At 47.7% G+C, this 21,657-nt stretch overlaps 1 protein-coding gene across 2 annotated transcripts in view; it reads left to right on the top strand.

Moving 5' to 3' along the window:
* The window catches only part of SHANK3 (SH3 and multiple ankyrin repeat domains 3), a 404,972-nt gene that overhangs the window by 39,782 nt on the left and 343,533 nt on the right, over positions 1 to 21,657 (top strand). The gene's annotated exons all lie outside the window — the stretch shown is intronic.

The raw sequence follows: 21,657 nt of genomic DNA, 5'->3' as shown, positions 1-21,657 counted from the left end.
CTGCTAGTGAAATGGATGGAGGAAAACTTAGAGTAAGCAAGGCATGAAGGATATAGCGGACACATTTTCCTCAGGCTAAATTATCAAAATGGGCATTTCTCTCATCTTCCTGAGCTCTGTCCCCTAAGCAGTTGCAGACCTGTAGTTGCCAGGGCTTTTGTAGCTGGAAGGTTCAACCGTTGATCCAGTCTGGGAGCTGAACATTTGTTTGCAGCTGACATGGACAGAGCAGGGTGGATTTCACAGATCCTTGGAGGGAAAGTGCTTGCGAACTGCACTGTGAGCATGAGGTCCTGCTTGTGCATGAAATCAGGAGCTCAGGAGCAGGCACAAGCTTGTGCTATGCACTTAATTTTTTTTTGGAAAGAAGACATGAGGGCAGCCCTCCCTCACTTTCCTTGCCTGTGCTTAGAGGACAAAGTGATGTTAATTGAGCCATAATTCACAGTTACTGGAAAGAAAGCATGGGCCACGGTATGAGAAGCAGTATTGGAGCTTTATATTGCAGCTATCTCCAGGGGAGATTATTTTTATTAAAATCTGGGTTGGTGGAAAATTCTGAGATTAGCTTCATTTTTAATATATGGTTCTCTGTGGATCAGCCCAAAAAGAGGCTTCCTGCTGTCTCCAGCTGCTGAGCTCTTGCCGTTCCCGTGCCCGGCAGCGCTGTGACATGACACCCGATGTGCTGAAGATGCCCAGATTGAAATAAACCTCCGAAGTTATTTGTCAGCATTTCCAAAAAAAGGTGGATATGAAATCTTAGGTGAAAAACCCCACATAAATTATTGGCAATTTACAGTAAAAATGAACAGTGGTGCAGACCCACTTCTTCACAAAACCTCCGCCAACTCTATTCGCATGCAAGGAAAATGTGTGATGGCAGATATGGAAGTGCGAGCAGAGGAAGGAGCATCTCTGCCCATAGAGATTTGTTATGACACTGTGGGGCTGGGAGAAAAGCACCCCATTGCAAGGAGCGCAGGCCTTCCTTGCCAGTAGCATCCTGCGTCTGTGGGATGGGCAGGTGGGCAGCCCTCCCTCCCGACACATCATACCCACTCCTTCCCATGGCAGCCCAGCCAGTGACCCAAGAGCTGAGCCCTGCTTGTGCCACTGAGCAGCCTGTCCTCCGTCCTGCTGGCTGGTGTGGGCACACGGTGCCCAGCGGCTGCCACTGGGCCAGTGCCATCGGGTAGCAGGACCAACGCTCCTCAGTGGGGTACACTTGTGCCGAGATGCATGCCCCTGTGCAGGCATGGTAACAAAAGTGAAAGTATCCTGCTGGACCAGCGTTGGCACACACCACCGTCTGCACTCGCGGGGGCTGCATGTGCCGTCCCATTTGATACTTTGGTCTAAGAGGTGTTCTTTTAGTGAAATTGGTGTGAACTGATGCACAAGTAAGGGCTGAAGTTGGTGCATTCCCCTGCCTGACAGCAGTGGGTTTTGGAAGAGTACCTCATGCCAGTACTGGGGAGGGAGGAGGCCAGGGCTGGCTGTGCCATGTGCTGTGGGAATAACAGCTTGTGTAGATATAGCCTTGGAGGGCCAGTACCAATGTGCTGTAACATGATGGACATCTACCCCAGGGCACCCAGGATCCTGCTGCAGGCTGCCAGCGGTGAGCTGGGCACTGTCTTCACACCTGTGAGCAGGTCTCAGTGGCTCCCCACTGCGGGACTGCCTGGAGGGTGCGTGCTGATGATGAAGTCTGCCGACTGTCCTTGCCCATGTCTGGTCAGGGTGGAGACTTGCACCCCATCAGGGTACCAGCATTGTCCTTGAAACCTGTGCAGTGTCTTTCTGATGGCTCTCAGGAGGAACCAGCAGTTGCAGCTGTACCATGGAGCCCTTTGAGATGCAACAACCCAGCAGCACCTGGGGATGCGGTGCTCCCGGTCACACATTGGGGCCAGGGCTGTGGCTCCAGTCCTGCCCCTGCTTTGTGCGGCTGATGTGCTCCAGTGTGACCGGGGCTCCTCAGCACCCACGTGGTGCCTGCAGGGACCTCAGGAGTGTCCCTGAATTTTTAAATTACGTCTGAAAAATTTCCTGATGCGCTTTCACACTTAGGGTTTTTCTCTGCTAATGACTTGGCGGTGGCTGTTGATGACTATGGGTCTGATCTGCTAATGGATTATTTCTGGGTTTATCCGAGCGTATGTCTGGAGTGATGGGGACTCTGGGGTTTGTTACTGTTGGACCAGTTCCCTGATCCCACTCATTGTCTGCAAACGCTGCACTGTGGGAGGGAGAGGGGGGATCACTTCACTCGCACTGAGTTCAGCTCACCCCACAGCACAGCCTCAGCTCCCTCTGTGCTGTTCATCCCCTCCCTCAGTAAGTTAATTGAATTGTAATAATAAATTTACGAGGTAACCTTTCATAAAGTACACGCTATTAGAGTTCTTTGTTGCCCATGTTGCGCAGAGACTCAGTGTAATACATTAGTGTGTGCTGTTCGTTTTCAGACTACGGTTTTATCAAGCATGGGTGAAGTGACTCATGATGTTTTCTCCCTGGGTTTTGGAGGAAGGCTGGGACCTGTGCATGCAGAGAGGGGCTGTCCGCGGGTTTGGTACAAATTCACCGCCCTGCCACGCTATTCAGCATGCACCTCTGGCTTTAAATTGTTTTTTTCCTGTCCCCAGCATTTCTCAGCCTGTGGTTAGAGTTTGTGAATCATATACCTTAAAAATTAATATCTACACAAGGGCTGAAGAAACATAATTGAAATTATTTCTTTCTTAGTGTCATGCAGGGACCAAACACAGTACAAGAAGTTAACAGAAAAAGGCTTTAAGAGGGAGGAATTGGGGTGCGTGTCGTATACAGCTCTGGAGACAAGTTTGCTGCACCAACTCCGACTGTCTCTAGCTGTGTCAGGAAGTTTTTTATGCATTTAATTAGAGAGTATATTTTTAAAAACTTGCAATGTTGTGCATGGGTGTGTGGATAGATGGACTGCGCAAGCCAATTGTGTGAAGGTCCTTCTTGCTGTAGTGGGTGAGATTACGTCAAAGGTGAGAGTTTGGCAGTAGCTTGTAAGTGATTGAAAATCTGAAGATGTTCAAACTTGGAATTGCCAAATATCCCATAGAAGCTGGTTCTGCGGTGGATTCCCTCCTTTTTTCCCATCTCTTATTATGTCTTGTCCCAGATATTTTTATGGCAACATGGGCTTTTTTCTAGAACTTTGGGCCACTTGTCTGCTGTCTGCTTCTTGTTGGAGACAGGAGAGGGTTGTGGAGCGGCACTATCCTTCGTTAGACATACTAATATATCTAGAAAAAGCAGACAAAGCTCTCCCAACCTGAGGAGTGAGTGGTGGGCCTGAAACCCTGTCTGTTGTCTTTTGCTGTATCAGCTAGTTGACAGTAGACAGTACCTCTTGCTTTATATCTGGGCGGTCATACAGCCATAGATGGCAATGGCAGTGCTGCCTTTGCCAGAAGAGCATGGGGTAGCAAGCCTTTGGGGAGATGTCTTTCCTCACCTTGGCCTATGGCACCGGGCCAGGATGTGGCAAGAGCTGTGGGGATCAAGCTGTGAGTGAGTTTAAGTGTGAAAATCCAGTTTGTTTGTTAGTTATCGCTGTGGTGCAGCTGGGTGTCAGGACAGTGCCTGTGCACACCCAGGGCATGCCAGCTGCCCGTTCCTCAGTGGTCCCAGGTCTCCCATGAAGTCTCTGTGCCCCCGAGACCATGGGCCAGCTCGGGTGATCTCTACCTTGACAGCAAGCATTCCCTCATTCCTGGGCTCCTAAATTTGCAGAGACCCTAGAGGATTTGTTCTCAACACGGTTTATGGGGAGTCACCACTCATGAAAGAATAGTGTGGTTCTGGTTTGCCCAAATCCACTTTACATGGTAGGCAAGCTCAGAGTGAGAACATGAGGTTTACACTGGGAAAAGAAAATGTTAAATCCCAGATTACAAAGTCAGCAGTGCAGTTACAAAAGAGGTAACAGAGCACAGTTTTAGAATATATCTTACATTTACATTTTTTTTCTTTCAGCTACAGGAAGCTGAGTTTACTGCCTGGCAGCGTTCTGCATCCAAGTTACTCATTTGGAGCACTTTCTGATGCAGAAATCTTGATCTCCAATTTATACTTTTTGTTTCCAAATTAGCTTATATATACAAAATTTCAAAGGTTGTCCTGCTGCCTACCCCCCATTGTCTACTACTGATGGGACCTCTTGGTATTGTGACCATGCATTTAGTTGCTTTTTTCTTTGAAGAGAAGCCCAGCAGAACGTATAAGCACGTTTGAGAAAAAACATCTCTGATATCAGAGATTCTCCTGCTTCATCTCCAGCCTGTTCATTTCTTCTTTCAAAAAGTAAATGGAATTAGATCCATAAACTTATATTGCAAACTACGTAGTAAAAAGTTTTTGGCATTGTTTTCAGTTTGGCTTTCGGCTTACTAGCAGTGTATGAAGATTTGGTATTACATGATGTTACACGCTGTTGGTCCCAGGGACAGTGCACATCATTGGCTTTGCCTCAGAGCAGTATTCCTTTGTCAGCCATTCACAAACTGAAATTTTATCTTTCATTTCATTGGGTTTGGTCAATTGATTGCCTGAAGGATGAGGAATGAGGCCTGCAGTGACCATGTGACAGTGCCTGGAATGGGAGGTGGGGCTGGCTGGTGGGCTGACAAGCCTACGATGGCTTCACCCTAGGGGAGGAATGCAGCTCACCAGTGCTGGTCACACTGCCTGCATCTGGGAGAGTGATCAAGAGAATCATAGAATCATAGAATCATTTAGGTTGGAAAAAAACTTTAAGATCATCAAGTCCAACCGTTAACCTAGCACTGCCAAGTCCACCACTAAACCATGTCCCTAAGCACCACATCTACATGTCTTTTAAATACCTCCAGGGATGGTGACTCCACCACTTCCCTGAGCAGCTTGTTCCGATCCTGTTGGGGAGGAAAACGTCAGGACGGGTCACCGCAACCCTTGGAACAGGGTTAAATATAAGTGGATGCATGCTTTTCCCTGCTGCTGTCTCACGTTTGCACTCAGCGAAGAGTCAAAGATCGGAGATTTGGTGTTGCTTTGGGATGGGGGCTGTGTATGTTCAGTGTAAGTGGTCTTGCCTGGACTCCTGCGGAGCTGGCCGTGATCCCGGGTGTCTCTCTGGTGGGGAGGCAGAGCTAATGGCTGCTCCAGTAGTGAATGAAATACGGGACTGCAGAGTGCACACTTGCTGTTGGTAATTGAGTCCAAAGGACCTTACTAATTTTTCCTGTAGCTTTGCAGCAACCTTAGTTGGTCATGTTGGCTTATGGATTCATAATTGGTAGAGATACTGATACGTATTTATGGCAATACCCAGGTTCTCATTTGTGATTGCAGTGTCAGTATGCTAGGTGTTGTATAAACACATACAAGGACACATTTTCCAGCCTGCAAATGTTCTTATTTCTATTTCTGTTTTCCTGCTTAAAGTTACATTTCAGTATATGCTTTTTTTCCAGTTAATATGTTGCATAAAAAAGGGTATGCAGGAGCATTGATTTAGTTTTACTAACAACCATAAATTATTTGTCTGTCTTTATGACTGTACAACACTGTAGTGATCCATTAAAGTAATTGTTGTGTTTCAATATTTGTTTTACTAATCTTTCCTTCTGTCGGTCACTTCAGATTAATAAGTATGAACTGTTTTCTGAATTCCTTTCATTCTTTTTGGTACTTTTCTGGTACTGAAGAATCCTAACATTAATGCGTCATCTTAAATGCATTTAGTTCAGTCCTTCTGTGGTGTAATGCCTTTGCAATGTAGCTCCAAATCTAAGAACCAAAACAATTAAAAGATGTCACCTTGATACTTACTCTTCATCCCAAATATCCCAAGAAAGTAGGTTATTTGCTTCTATGGAGATTACAGCATGATTTACTGTCCCTGGCTGTTGGGAAGACATATTTTCTGATGCTGTCTTTTTCTCATCATCTGCTCTCTCTCTGTATGAGGTTTTAGTGCAGTGCCAGTCACTGTGCTATGTTAGTAAGGGAAATTTGTACAGCGGTGGGTACATAGCATTTCTCAGTCCAAGCACTGGCTAAGGAGTAGCTCTGGGATCTGGGCTCTCTGGTTCCAGCACAACGTGCTGTGCAGAAATGAACTTCATTCACATCAGAGAGCATTAAGCATCATGGAGCTCAGTTTGGATCTCCTTCCAGCTTGTGTCCTTCCCTGGGATGACCTGGAAAAGCCTGTTGGCCTCGTTACCACAATGGCTGGGACTGTGGGCACTGAGCTGCCTTTGCTGGTGGGTAGGGTCTGCTGTCCCACTGCCCGTCCCTGGTGGCTCAAGCCGTCTATGGTGGCCCTGGTGGGCCAGAGGCTTGGGCTGCAGATGGCTGTCCTGTGGCTGCCTGTGGAGAGCAACTCATGGCAGTGCTGTGCTCGCAGCTCTCTGGAGAGGGCTTGCTGTGCTCTGTTCCTGCAGCTGCTGCAATGACCTCAGGGTTGCTGCTGCTGCAGAAGTGAGCCGTCTTGGTCCTCCAGTATTTTCTCTGGGCACTTGCAGCGTTCCCGTGGGAAAGCTGTTTCTCTCCCTGTGTGTGTGAAGTAGCGATGCCGGGCTGTGCTTGTTTAGAAAAACCAACAAAGCAGAAGGAGCTGGGTAATGAGGAGCAAAGGGGCTCCATGCTACCTTCCCACTCCTTAGACTTGGCATCCAGACCATCCTGCAAGGCAAATTTGAGTAGCCCTGAATATGCCCCTCTTTGCACAGAGCAGGAAAGCAGCACAGAGCAAGATCACCAATCCCAAGCTGTAAGGGCTGGATCCCAGTCTTGGAGCCACTTGCGGTTCCCGTTAGCATAGTGGTGCTTCCTGACAATATTGGGCTGCATGTATAGAGATGTGCCTTTCTCTCCCGTGCTCTGGCTCTGAGCGCTTCATGCCTCTTAGACAGGGCAGGAGGCATGCCCTGCTCCCCTGCCCTTGGACAAAAAGGGAGCAGGGCACTTGGAAATGCCCCATCTCTTTGATGATGCTGGGCAGGACGTTGCAGGTTATCTTACCTCTCTGCTGGGGGAATTTCCCTGGGGCTGTCCCACAGGGCAGTATAAAGCATGATGGAGGATTGCAAAGCTGCTCCCAGTGGACCCTTTGTAGTACTGTGGTCACAGACTGCCGACATCCTCAAGGCAGAATCTGCATGTTGACTTGTACCAGAAACAAGTGTCATGTCGGTGGAGGGGATGAAGCAGCAGTGTCCTTTCTCCTGTGGATGTTGTCTCCCAGGGGATCATAAACGTGGCGCTGTGACGGTGCTTTATCTTCAAGCCTTTTGCCTTGGTGTTAGCCTTGCCCAGGCCTGAGCTGGATGCTTGCGCTTCCTGGGTTTTTCCCTAGGAACACTGCGGGTGTTTACCAGCAACTAAAACTAAATGGTGTTTCTTCCCACTGCTAGTGCTTTTTTTTTCAAGGCACAGACTAATTTAGGGATTGGTGCTCCAAATGAAGCTGAACTGGAGCTGGACGGGGGTCATTTCTCTTCCTTTTTCTGTGATCTGACAGAGTGTATTTTTCCACAACATTTCTTTTTCTCTTCAGCCCCCCTTATTGTTGGTAAATATATTTCTAATTTGCTGTCTCATGTGTAGGTCATTATCAGGCATTGCAACTTGCATAGTTTCTTTCCTCTAGTGAGTATGTGTGTGGGAAGTTTTACAAAACAGGATTAGATTTTGCTGAGTCTCATCTCATTGTCTAGAAACATGTTGCATTTTGTGGTATAACTCGCGATAGTATATACTTGATGGTATAACATCCTGCTTATTTAGGATGCAAACTTTATTAGCGTCATCTTATTTCCTTTTAATGTCTTCACTGTTTGATTGACCCCAGATGCCATCCAACCTGATTCCTCCATTCAGGTCTTTGACATTATTTATTGTTGCTACTATACGTTTCTTCAGCCCTCAGCTGGTATGATGGTGGCATATCTGTGACAATTTTGATTAATTAAAATCATGCAAACCAGATGTCATGAAGCAATATTAATCAATGCCTCTAACATATGGCATCTAGTCCATTCCCATGGTCCAGTAATTTTAAAATTCTCAATAGAAAGAAAACTTCCGTCAGTCTGTTAAAAGTCATGCTTTTCCTGATGATGTAGTTTTAATAAAACAGCCCATAACTGCTTTTGGCTTATAGCTCAGTTTTGCTGTAGACCACTGTTTCTCTAAATGTGTCCTGTCATTCACAGGTCATTGGCATCATTAAAGTCTTGGTTGATTAATCAAACAGCCAGCTAACCTAACAAAATCCTCCTCCCTGCTTCTGATTGGCTCTTCGTTGTTACTGGTTAATCGATGGAAATTCATACTTTTTTTATATACCCATTATTTTACAAAATTGACTTCTGTAATGAGCAGTGAGCCGTCGGAGTGCAGGAAGCCTCAAGCGGTGACTGGGAGAAGGCAGCAAGTGCCCGGAGGCAGAACGTGCCAGGCAGCAGCGCGTGCTTGGGATGGGCTGCAATGCATATTCGCGTGCTTGGGATGGGCAGCAATGCGTGCTTGGGCAGGCTGTGTGCTGTAGAGGGTGTCAGGAGGAGAAAGCTGATGCGTGCTTGGAGACAGTGCAGGTGGGGAGCACCGGAGGGGAGAGGGCGCAGCATCCACTGCATGGTGGAAAGAGGTCGTAGCCCAAATGCAAAATGGGAGGTTGTTAGAACAGCAGTGCCTGCTTCAGTACAGCAAAGGCATTTTCATTCCCTTCCCTTAGTAATGTCTTGGCATTCATTTTCCATGTAATGAGGTGGTGTACTTGCTGCAGGGAAAGCAAAGTCAAGGTTGTGCCACAAGTTGTCCTGGGCAATGTCGGGGTGAGCATGGCGACTCTGGATGCTGCGCCAGTAGTGCTTGGCGGGGTGTCTCCAGCGTGATCACTATTATCTTCTGGCCTAGCTTACCTGCCGGTACCACAAAGTATTTTGAGCAAAATACTAATATATACTAGGTGGCTGGAATTAAGGCACATGCTTCAGGATGGACTTGTTATTGTAAATTATGCATGTTTGTAGCAATGTAAAATGATTTGTGAAATGTTTTATTTGATAACAGAAAACCTTAGAAATTAAGTAACTCATCTTTTTAATATTTTCTTTATCTGTGTTTGTTAATCATAGAATCATTGAATAGTTTGGGTTGGAAGGGACCTTTAAAGGTCATTTAGTCCAACCCCCCCCCTAAATCTTCAACTAAATCAGGTTGCTCAGAGCCCCGTCCAACCTGACCTTGCCTGTTTCCAGGGATGGGGCATCCACCACCTCTCTGGGCAACCTGTGCCAGTGTTTTACCACCCTCAGCGTAAAAAATGTCTTCCTTATATCTAGTCTAAATCTACCGCCCTTTAGTTTAAAGCCGTGTTCATACTTCTTCTGTTGAAATCCTCCTTTTCCTTCTTAGTGATGTTTATGAAAGCTCTGCATCTTCTCCTTGGAGTTTCAACAGTGTTCATTTAATTGATATCCTTGTTTTAGTTTGCATTAGACCAAAGCGAATACATAGATAAGACTTTTCATGGTTCGTGACCATTTTTTTCTTGCTGAGAACCCTTTCTTAACACCAAGAAGTTGTAATTTTTATGTGGTTGATTGATAGACCATTTTTAGTCCACTATGTTTCCCCAGATTCTTATTGGAAGGACACGTTCAATTGTTGTCTTTTTCTTCACTGGGTTGGTTTAGAGTTTTTCCTACTTTTTGTGCTGTTGTGGCCAAAGTAATTGCATCCTGCCTCAGGGTCTTTGTTTTCTGTGGAAAATGTGATATAAATTTCCATATAGACCCAAAGGAATCTGCAGTATTTAAATGCAGCAGCCTGCAAACTCTGCAGTGGCTAACAGAAGAAAAAGGCTAATTTTTTAAACTGGGTAAAATATGGAAGTAAGGCAGTCAATATTGGCCCTCCTAATACTATTTAACTTACTATTAACTTTAGTTTATTTGACAACTTGAAATTCCCTTGTACGGCAAAATTTTTACTGAAAACATGGTAATATTGTAAAGTTGTCCTGTGTGAACCTGGAGGCTGTGATTGCCTGGGAACAGTCAAGCTTTCGGGTTGCTGTTGGGAGGCTGCCAAGGCTCCGCATGTTGGACAAATACTGGGTGAATTGATCATTAGAGGAGTGGTTAATAAATTTATCAGCATTGTCATCTTTTTTTTTAATTAAAAGCCACTGAGTAGAGGAGCACACATCTTCCAGCATCTCTTTTGGCTTGCCAGCTGGCACTGCTGCAAGCCTCACTGCTCACCTGGCTGTTGGGATGCTTCTTTGTGAGGGGGTGGGAAGGCAGCTGGGGGCGGCAGCCCCTTGACAGTGCAGCTCAGACAAAGGGGTTGTGTGAGGGCACCTGCAGGGTCGCTGGTGCCAGGACCCCTGGCCACGACATCCCCTTATCTGAGGCCTCAGTGATGGCGGAGAGCGGGGACGTGCCAGCCTGCGCACCACGCACCTCAGCCCGCAGGAGTACAGTCCCGTTCGAGCATCCGGAGCTCGGGGTAGAGCCACGCAAGGAGGCAGTAAGTGAGACGAAGAAACAAACTGAATTAACAGCATAAAGCGTTGTGGGAGTTTCACAAAAGAATGGATCAGCAGGTGAGTGCTGAAGGAAACTGATTTAAAAAAACAAAACAGTAGGTAATTACTGAAGGAATTTTAAGTATGGAGCAGATGAATAGTTAGTAATAATGTGCATTTGCTTTTCACTCAAAACAGTTATTATATCAGGGAAAAGAGATTAGCAAGAAGGAGCTGTTGAAACCATCTTTAGCAAAAGCCTTAGTGTCAATGTGGAGACCTAAAGACCAATGAACTTATATGTGGTACAGTAGTTATACTGTTAATGGAAAACAGGAATATTTAGCAGCTGGAAAATAATTTCTGGTGAGATTTAACCACTGCATTTTCAGAAGACCATGTCTCCCTGGTCTATTTTAATTCTTTAATAAGAGAGAATGGATATAAGAGAGCTGATTGGTGGGATTTATCAAAACTTCAAAACAGCTTGATGGAAATGCTTCTGAAAGGGCTGTAGAAGTTACATGTGGAGAGCAGAAGAGCTGCAATGCACTGAATGCCAGGCAAAGAAATTGTTATGGGAAATCATGAACAAATGAATTCCTGTCTCCAGAAGAGTTTGGCAGGGTGCTGAGGGGCAGGAGAGAAAACACCTCAGAGTTTGTAACTGTTCAGAGTATTAATAATTTGAAGAGGAACACAGCAAGCAGGCAGATGTGAGTGTGGTGACACTGGGTCAGACCACGGGGGTCCAGAAGGGTCCTGTCGGGAGCGACAGGCAGAGCTGTTGCTCCTGGAGGGGTAAGGACAAACCCTGGAGGGGTGAGGCAAGGGGGACACACACAGTGATGCCTCCTCAGGGAACACTTCCAGCCTAAATCAGCAGTTGGCTTAGGGGCTCCCTGGGCTGGAGGTGGGTTACCTGATAACCCCCAACAGATGTCTTTTCAAAGAAATTGTAGTATTATATTTTGAATGCATATCAGCTCTTAGTGCTCACATCAAGGGTAAGGAAAAAGGAAGCTGCGGGGAGCTAGTGGCCTGTCAACCTCACCTTGGTCCCTGGGAAGGTGATGGAGCAAATCCCCCTGGAAGCCCTGGCCAGGCACACGAAGGACAGAAGGTGATTTGGAATAGCCAGCTTGGATCTATCAAGGTTAAATTGTACCCAACCAACCTGATTGCTTTCTCCAGCAGGGCGGCTGGCTCTGAATGAGGGGAGTGCAGGAAAGGTTGTCAACCCTGGGCTTAGGGAGGTGTTCAGTGTGTCTCCCATAGCATCCTTATTGCAAGATGGGACAGGGATAGTTTGGGCAGGTGGACAATGACGTGGGTGGAAAGCTGGCTGGACCACCAGGCTCAAAGGGTGGTGATGGGCCATGTGGAGTCCAGCTGGTGGCTGGTTACAAGCTCATTCCTCAGGGATGGGCATGGGGGCTGGTACCGTTTGGTGTCTTCATTGACCACCAGGACAATGGGAGGGAGATCCCTGTCACCAGCCTTGGGAGCAGCCGACAGGCAGAAGGGCAGGGCTGCTTGTCAGCAGGACCTCCCCAGGCTGGAGAAATGGGCTGATGGGGACTGGTGGGGCTCAGCCAGGACAAGCGCCAAGTCCTGCCTGTGGGTTGCAGCAGCCCCCTGCAGCAGGACAGGACAGGACGGGGCGACTGGCTTCCCCGAAAAGGCCTGGGGGATCCTGAGGCCCCTCAGATGCGGTGCCAGTAGCGCCCTTGGGCAGTGGAGGCCGAGCACCTCCTGGTGCCCTGGGCGGTGATGGCCTGAGGGCAGCCAGTGGGGTGAGGGCAGGGATTGCTGCCCTCCACTTAGTGCTGGAGAGACCCATCGGGATGCTGGGGCCAGGTTGGGCTCACCAGCGCAGGATGGACATTGCAGTAGTGTGGTGGGTCCCATGGGGTCCTCGGGACAGTCGGGGCTGCAGCATGGGAGGTCGGGGGAGAGGCTTAGTGTGGGGTTTGCTCATCCGGGAGAGGAGAAGGCAAAGGGGAGACTCTATTGCGGCCTGCAGCTGCCTGACAGGATAGAGAGAGAGGATGGAGCCAGGCTTCTCTCGGAGGTGCCATGATGGGATGAGAGGCACAAGCTGTGGCCAGGGATGTCCTCCCTCCATGGCAGGAAACGCCCTTAACCGGAGGGAGGTCAGACACTGACTGGGGCCCCAAGAGGCCCTGGGGTCTCTGGCCTTGGAGTCGCTCAGCACTCACTTGGCCACAGCCCTGAGCAGCTGCCTGCCCTGAGCCAGACCAGCTTTCTCCAGGACCCTTCCCCTGGTGTGAGCCTGTGACTTGCTGGTGTGGAGCTCCACAGTGAATACATGCGGGTAGTAAGGAAATACCAATTCTTTGTCCTGCTTTGACTCTACTAGTTTCACTTAACACCCTCCCGAGTTTTGTTTTGAAAGAGACTTTATTGCTGGTGGGTAGGAGTTAGTGTAATTTAATAGAAACGATGCAATTGTAAGAAATAAGGTGTATGTGCAAAATCTTGGAGTCTTAAGTATGAAGAAAAAGGATCCAGCCACAAAATTAGACTGGTTGTTGAGACCTCAAGGCAGAGGGGGTGTAGGTTAATGTAAGATGGGAGAAGCTGTAGCTTTGAAGAAAAGAGTGATAGTAAACTGTAACCCAAGAGTTATTGCTGCAATTAGAGTCAGATCTGGGTAGGGTGCTCTGACTGGGTTAAGCCAAATGCCCGATGATGCACACCATGCTGATTTGTGGTTATGACTATGCAAGTGAAGGTACCTGGGAGACCAATTTGGAGTCGATTGCCAGAGCCCGGCGGCATGCTGTTGAGCAGATCAGTGCAGGTGTGTCTAATGAAGATGTCCTATCTATCACCTTGTCTTGTGGTGTTTGCATCAGTTCCCAAGGAGCTAATACCTGTTTATCTTTTTTGTGCCACTTTTGGTTTTGTCATATTCCTTCTCAGTCTTCTTTTTCTGATACTGAAGAGTCTTGTCTATTTAGCTGGGCCTCACATGGATGCCACTCCAGGCCACTGATCTTTTCTCCCTTGTCTGCACTTTTTCCACTTCTGGTATGGCCTTTCTGAAAGGGGAGCTGGGACTGCAGGTGGCCTTGCGGTCACAGGCATACCAGTGGCTCACGTGGTGACGCTTTCTGTTCCTTTGGTCCCTGCTATTCTGTTGGGCACCTGCTGAGCATTGCTGTGATGGGGTTGCAGGACTGCCGGCTACAGCCAGGCAACAGCCAGCTCAGAGCCTGTCGTCGTTAGCATTTTACTTTTGTGGGGTTGATCTGCTGTACTCTTCAGCCATTTGGCTCTGTGAGGTCCTTCTGCTGGGTTTTGCAGTCAGCTCTCAGTTTTACTACTCTAGGTACTTTAGTTGTTGGCTCACAGTTCACCTCCCCTTCCCAGACCATCCCAGACCTGTGAGTAGCACAGGCACTGGCACGAATCCTTTGGGACTCCGCTATGAAAACTGCCTGGTTGTGCCTGCCTGCCCTCTGTGGCACATCTCTTGATCAGCTGTCTGTGTGGGTGAGACCCTTCCCTCTCCTCCCTGGGCAGTAGAGCTATTCAGCTGCAGAAAGCTATCAGTAACAGGTTAAGCCCAGAGAGGAGGTTCAGGGGGACCTAATCAATAACACAAGCATAAACCTCCCAATGGATTAGGATCAGTGTTGATGATGCAAAATAAGGCGCGTTAAAGAGAGAAACATGAACTCCTTTAATGCCTGTGCAATAGGCTAAACTGAATGCGTCAACACCGGAAATGGACTAGGGGGTTAATGTAAGAAATTTAGTTTCTTATGGATCATAAAGATCATAAAGATCCATAAGGACCTAAACTTATATTAACCCCTGAGTTCTTTCATTAACAACCTGATCCATAAAGATCTTATGGATCGATCCATAAGATCTTTATGGATCAGGTTGTTAGGATATGTTAGAAATGACTGTTTTGCAATATGCTAAGTATAAAAATACAGAAGCAGGAGTAAATATATTACTTCTGTTGACAATTTTTTCATATTACTAAAAGCAGTAGTGGAGTTACGAATAAAGATGTGAGCATAGGTGCCATAAATAAGAGCACAAAAAAGCCCCACTGGGCCAAACCAGTGCTCTGTCTGACCCAGTATCCATCTCTAGCAGTGGTCAAAGGACATGCTGTTCAGGGAATGCACAAAGTCTGGCCACTTTCTGCAGTCCATTCCCCCCATGCTCCTCCCGTTTCAACAACTGCTGCTTTAGGGTTGTTAGAGGCTGCATCCCCATCTTCTCATTTTTTTTTATACACATGTAGAGTAAATTAGACCTGGGCCCATCAAAATAAATTATCCTTTAATTCATTCAAATGCAGAGTTTTGCAGGTAACGAAGGACTAATGCCAGATCTAGAAAACAGGGAGCTGTATCCTGGAAAGGACGTGGGGTTTGGCCGTCGAAAAGGAATGGAGCTGTCAAACTAAACTGAACCCAAACTGCCACATGCTTTAGTGAAAAGTGCTAATGTGATGCCTGGAGATGGAAGCAAGGGGATAGTGAGTTGAGGTGAGGACAATATTTTATAGCCGTATATGACAGCTGGGAGACAGATGCTGGAATATTGCCTCTGGCTCTGATTCTGCACTTTAAATAGTGTATTTAAAATTAAAGAGAGTGCTGAAAAGAGCAACAGAAATTATTTGAGATCTGGAGAAAATGCACTACGATTTATGAACATCAACCTCTTCTGCTCACCCTAAACAAGACTGAGAGGTGACAGTGTTAAATGGGGGCTACCAGTGTAGCAAGAAACTGAGTACTAAAGAGCTATTCAGTATCACAGAGAGAGATAAAACAAGAAATAATAATAGTATTGGAAGTTTAAACAAGGGAGATCAGATGAGAACTGACATACCTTTTTTCTTTGAGGATGAGTGTTTGCTTGTTAATTTATCCAAGGAGGGAGCATGGTTTCCATCATGTGATGTTTTTAGACTCAAGTTGGATGCTTTTCAGGAAACTGTTAGCCAAATTAAAGTAATTTAGTTCATTATGGGAGTTACTGGTGAAACTTACGGGGCAGTGATACATTGCTCAGATGAGATGATCTTATGGGCCCTCTTGGCTTTGAATTTGCTGAATCAGAGGGCATGCTGAATATGTGCTACAAAGGCAACTACAGTATGCTCTTTTCACTGGTTTCTTCCATTCTCTAGTCAAACTTGATTTCATTTGCTTCTTTATACTGAGAAGTTCTATATATCTTTTGCATGTGTTTATTAGGGCCTATCTATCCAACTAGCATGTCTCAGTCTTGGTGCTGGGTGAACAGAAGATCTTATTCCCTCTTCTCCAGAAGAAGCTTTGCTCTACGGGGCTTTTTTTCAGCCCTAGATAGAGCTAAAGCTTCCCAGGTCCTCATTTTCCAACTAATCACAAGTTAGACAGGTGGCCGTGGTTGTGGTGTTGCAATGAGCCAAGCAGGAAACATTCCCAGGTCTCTGAAGGTAATAGTCATCTCTTTAACATGTCTTGGGCTCTTTGGTGGGATCAGCTTGATTTACAGGTCCAACACTTGCATTTCCCTCTGTGCTGTCTTTTCTGTATGAAGAGTTCAGCTGTTGGATGAAACTGGCTGGCGATTTTGCTCTTCAGCAGCCGTTTCCATGCAGATGGCTAATAATAAAGCTGTTGTAGCTCTGTGTAAGAGGGAGGTTTTGCCTGAACCAGTCACTTAGAGATAATCAGGAGTTGAATCTCTTTAAACATTCATTTCAAGCTGCGTCTGTATCAGAGGCAGCTGCTCCTCTGAAAGCGCTGACTGGTGGGACTATAGGATGGGGCTGGTTGTCACTGTCAGTACTACTGAAAAGTTGTAATAAGGGGGCTCTTGGACTCTTATTTTTTAAGTAGAAGTAACTGGATGGCTTCCTGTCTCAGGCAATGGATTCTGGGGGATGATACAACAGTCAGCAACATCATTCCAGACTGGCTCATTAGCAGCAACCCTTTCGCTGGAAAACCCGTAGAGCCAAAATACTTTGTTATCTACAGCACGTAACTCTGCAAGAAGGGCTCATGCACTGGGCACTTTCCTGCTGGGAGCTGAGAACCTCCCTCCTTCTCTTTATCTTGTTTCCTTTTGGTGGAGGCAGCTTCTCCCAGCGTGGCGTTTAGCACAGCAGATGGCAGGGCCAGAGCTTTCCTCAGGAGGTGATCTAAGCCCAGAAAATCCTGTTGTTTTGCCAGCATACACAACTTGCTCTCTAAGCTGGTCCCAGTTTGCCTTTTGCCAGCAACCAGTGCACAGAAAACTTGAGCTGATTTCTCCTCTCCTCCACTAAAACGCAGAGTGGTGGTTGCTCTGTCCTGATCCCTGCAGGGCCCAGCTCCCTCCCTGGACCATGGTCATGAAGGGAAACAAGCTGCAACAGTGATGTTCAACCCATCCCATGGTCCCTGGCCAGGGGCCATTCACACATGGGGTCTGCTGCTGGCTCTCCAGCCTCTGCCCTGCAGGGCTGGTGGTAAGTTTGAGGGGTTGCTGGTGGGAGTGCTCCAGGCGATTCCTGGTCAGGGCTGTCTTGTGGCTGTGATCCCTTCTCCTGCTGGTGTGGGAGTGAGGCCAGGAGGATCCTGCGGGATTTAACACACTGCAGGGAACCAGTGGCGTCTGCCTCAAATCGCAGGAAGAGCTTGCTGCTGAAACTGCTGCTTAAGGGGATAGGCTTTTAATGAGTAATTGGGAAGAAAAAATGTATAATTGGAGAAAACCAAACATAATCTTTTAAGGAAAGGTGAAAAAGTTACCTGGGCTTGTTTATTTTATACATAGTGTCTGTCCCTGTGACTTTGTCCCAGTCCCGGTGTTACAAGGAGCCACTGCTTGCTCGGTGCAAGTGCCTGGCTCAATGCTGCGGAGTGCTGCACGCTCCTCCAGGATGGTCCGCTCCAGCTCCGAGTTCAGATGTGGTGTGTTTGTCCTCTGCAGACTGCTCTGTGCCTCTGGTCACCTTTGTCTTCTTTTCCTTTACCTTTTTCCTGTTTCTGTTGTTTCCTGAAAAGGCAGTGCCACCAGACCTGCACGTGATATAGAAGATCTGGATGTGCTGCCAATTCATGAGTGTCATAGCAGCCCTTTCTACATCACTTCAGCGCAGATCCCAGCACGGGCCCCATGTGACTCTGCTGATGAACTCCGGTGTCAGGAACCCTGCCTGGTTGACCTTCACCTTTGTTTACTATCTTTCTTGTTGGTTAGGGATCCAAAAGAGTGCTTTCTTGCTTCTGGCACTTTAGTTTATGGCAGCAAGGGACCTTTTTGGAAACTCTCATGCGTATTCGTAAGCAGGCCAGCCTTATTCTGGTAGGCGTGGGTTTCCTCCAGGCTCTTCTCGTAGGTGTGAGGCATGACTCCACAGAAAATAAGCAGATTTTTCAGCAAAATAACTGTTTATCTCAGTTCCTGTTCGTGTTCCTGGGACAGAGGCCAGGCCTTTGGGCCCAGAGCACAGCAGAATCGTGGAGCCCCTCTTGGGTATTAGTGTCTCCTGCCTGTGCTCTGCTCCCGCTCTTGGGAGGGTTTGCACGATGCAGTGCAGAGCACAGCCAGCACCATGCATGGGTGATTGACACTGCTTGCATGGCTCAAATCTGCCATGCTCGTGCATCTGCTGGGGAGCTTTTTTTCCTTGTCTGTGAGACCCTTTGCATTGGCATCTGTTGCGACGGCGACCAGTGAGGAGCCCATCCTGCAGTCGGTCCTCATGGGAGGAGCTCCGGGACTCCTCCTTGGATGACTCTTATGCCTCGGTTGCTTGCCGGCTTCACCCACTTTCCGTCAGGGTACCCTCTTCCTCTGCGTTTGTTAGTTTTTATGACTTCAATACCATTGTCATTTTGCATGTAGCGTGGCAGGATTGTGCTCTTTTCTGTTCCCATTCAGAGGCAACTCCCATTTTCTAAAGGAAATCTTTTACTTTTGATAGATTCCTCTGCTCTGTTGGTTTGGCTGCTCCATCTTTCTGTAGGGGCCTCATAGAGGCTGTTTTTCCATTTTTGCCATACATTTGCTCAGAGCTTCTGATGTGATATTATGAAATATACTCCCTGCTGCCTGCAAGCACATTACCTTTTCAGCTGCTTCTTTTAATTTCCTTTCAACTCTTTCTCATTTGTGTGCTCTTCGATGAAGAATTTTTGGCTTTTTTGCTCTTAAGGGATTGTTGAATATAAGTTCTTTATTGTCATTATTGCAGGGTGGCTCTTGAATAGATCTTGTCTGTCATCCTGTGCATTGCTGAGGATTGAATCTGAAGCTCTGAGCTCTTTCTTCCTTCAGGAAGGAGTCATCCATGCTGTCTAAAAGTTGAGAAGCTGTACTGTTTTCTTTCAGGAGTTGTTCCTAAGGCTTTGATTGTTGTGATCAGAGCTTATAATTGTATGGAAGAAATGATCGCTTGTAACTGCAAACCAGACTGAGCAACTTGTTCTGAAAGCTGCTCTCACCCTGCCCTCCTCTGAGCCCACCTACGGCTCTGGGACCTGCCCTGGCTGTAGGGTGGGCTCTGTGGGTGCTATGCCGGCTGGCACGTGGGACTGGTGCCGCTGGGGTGTGTTCCCCATGGAGTTGCCTTGTTCGGCTCCCCAGGATCCCTCCTGGGTCTTCTGGGGACTGACACCAGGAACAGTGCTGAGCCTCTTGTTTCAGGAGAGCATGAAGAGGAAGGGGCAGAGACCTTTCTTTCCCCTGCGGGCTTGGGACTGTACAAGGCAATTTGGTTCTGTTTAAAATTAATGTTGACTTGAGTTTCCAAGCCCTCAGGGTTGGAAGTTATTCACACCCACTGTGAGCTGCTGTGAAGTGCTGTCGCTGGGCTGGATCTCTCCATGTGGTGGTAGCGGGTACCCCACACTGTCTGAGCTCAGCCCCTCTTCTTGATGGAGATGGGATCAGCGCCTGGCATGGCATCTGCAGCTCAGGCAGCCAAGCCCTGCTCTGCCTGGGATCAGCCCGGTGCCAGTGTGGGAGTTGCCAGGGCTGTCCCAGCCACGTGGGAGGCCAAAGGAGAGCAACGCACCCCTCCGCAAGATGGAAAGCAGAGAAGCCCTCCCTGCTGTGGCTCCTGGAGCAAAGCAAGCCCAGGCCCCCTCCGTGCACAGAGCAGCTTTCTCCTGCACAAAGATATCCCTTGCAGCCCTTCTGGCAGGGGTTTGTGGGATTTAGCCTCATGTTTTTGGATTGCTTCCGGAGTGGCTGTGCTGCATCATGGAGTGAAATAAGCAAGTTTAGTTGCAGGATCTCTGATATGAGAAAGTCATTAATATATATGATGGTATTTGGAGAAGCAGAGTCATAAGAGACATTTAAGTAGCTGGATTATGCCCACAAAGGGCTGTGCAGCATTTTGACCTCACAGCTGAAGTAGGCATTTTCTTCTTTCTGATTTCTGACACAGGTTAAAGACAGAAGGAGACACACTGCAGGGTGGAAGTTGTTTTCTCTCTTGAATATGAAGTGTTAATACTCCCCAGAGTATGTCTCTGCAGTATAAAGTTTGGTATAAAATTCAGTGTTTTTTATGCCGGGACCTTCCTTCAACCAGTACTTTCGCTTGTGCACGTCTGCATGCCTGTCAGTGCTTTTTTTCCTTTAGTCACATATTTTAATACTGTACAGCATAATTTGACAGCGAGGAAGAGTCCTAGAGGCTAAATAAGCATGTAGGAAGGTATGGACAACATTTATTTTTTTATTTATGGGTCCCTGAAAGAATGATGCATATTCTGCTTCTCTTTGAGGACTGAAAGAGAACAGAGCTGGTGTTTCTCAAAGGTTTTGAACTCCTGATTTCTCACACCAGCAACTGGCCGCCTCTTCCTCAGTACCTGCTGTAGGATAAGCCATAGTTGATAAGCATGCTGACTTGCTAATACAGTCAGCGATGAAATAGATAATGCTGACCTCCGTTTGCAGTGCAAATGCATGCTGCCAAGTGCAAGTTATCTGTGCTTGAGAAAAATGAGCTGTAACATCAGCTCAGTGGCTTTCTGTCTCAGACGGTGACTTTTCCGGGTGGTGGTGTGCAAGGCAGGCAGGCTGGCACCATGCAGGGCAGTGTGAGTTCTCTGCTGGCTCCTGCCCTGTCCCCAGTAGGGTCATTTGCTTCTCTCTGGGCAAAGCTGTTTAATTTTTTCAAAACAGTGCCCATTTAATTAACAGAACCAAAAAGATGCTATTAAGGGGACAAGGGACCAAAACAGGCCCTGGTTAAATTTTGAAGTTGCAAGTGGGGCTGAAGGGGTGAGGATGTGCAGTTACTTCTGATGCCTGGGGTGATTGTCCTTCTCCTGGTCCGGTGGGGATGTAGTGCAACAGTGGCAGGAGCTCTGGTGCTGTGGGTCCATTGCAGCCACTGGAAGTGCTGCTGAGCATGTGGAGAAGGTGGGGATTGGGTCGGTCTGTCTGGAAATCCAAATAGGTGCCTGTGTTCAGGCCTCAACTCTTCAACACCTTCGTGGACAAAATGTGCTTATGCCGCTGTGTGGATCCATGCTGCACCTATCCCTTGGACATGGCGTGTACCTCCAGTCTCCCGTTGCAAGGGTGTTGATGTGGTCTAGGGGAGTAACAAGGGTGGGCAGAAGCGTGGAGTGCCTCCATGTGACAGGTGGAGCAGGACTCAGCCTGGGAAAGCAGTGGCTGTTGGGAGAGGCAGGGAGGGTGATTGTTCACTTTGCCTTCCAGCACAAAAATCAGGAGCATTAAACAGGGCTGACAGGCTGTAGCTTTGAAATGAAACGCTGAAACAAGAATAAATGCTGTCTTCCTGCAGAAAGTGTGGAGGGGGAGGAGGAACAAACAAGGAGGAAAACAAAGTGATGGGAACGAGGAAAGGTTGAGGGCCAAAATGCAAAACCAGGCACCTGGGAGGGGAAATGGTGGCTGCCGACAGGGACAGGCTGTTGCAAGACCGACCTCTGGTGCTGCCAGTGTGACATCTTCTTGCCTTCCTGCTCTTCGCCTGCAAGAGTGGATGCTGTGAAGAGCCTGCTGCCCTGCCACCATGGCAGAGGGGATATGATGACAGTGCTGCAGCACCCGTGCTGGGCTGTGTG

Source organism: Aptenodytes patagonicus, chromosome 1 (genome assembly GCF_965638725.1).
Source record: "Aptenodytes patagonicus chromosome 1, bAptPat1.pri.cur, whole genome shotgun sequence".
NCBI classification, from domain to species: domain Eukaryota; kingdom Metazoa; phylum Chordata; class Aves; order Sphenisciformes; family Spheniscidae; genus Aptenodytes; species Aptenodytes patagonicus.
Note: the sequence above shows the minus strand (reverse complement) of the source record. Positions and strands in the feature narration are given on the sequence as shown.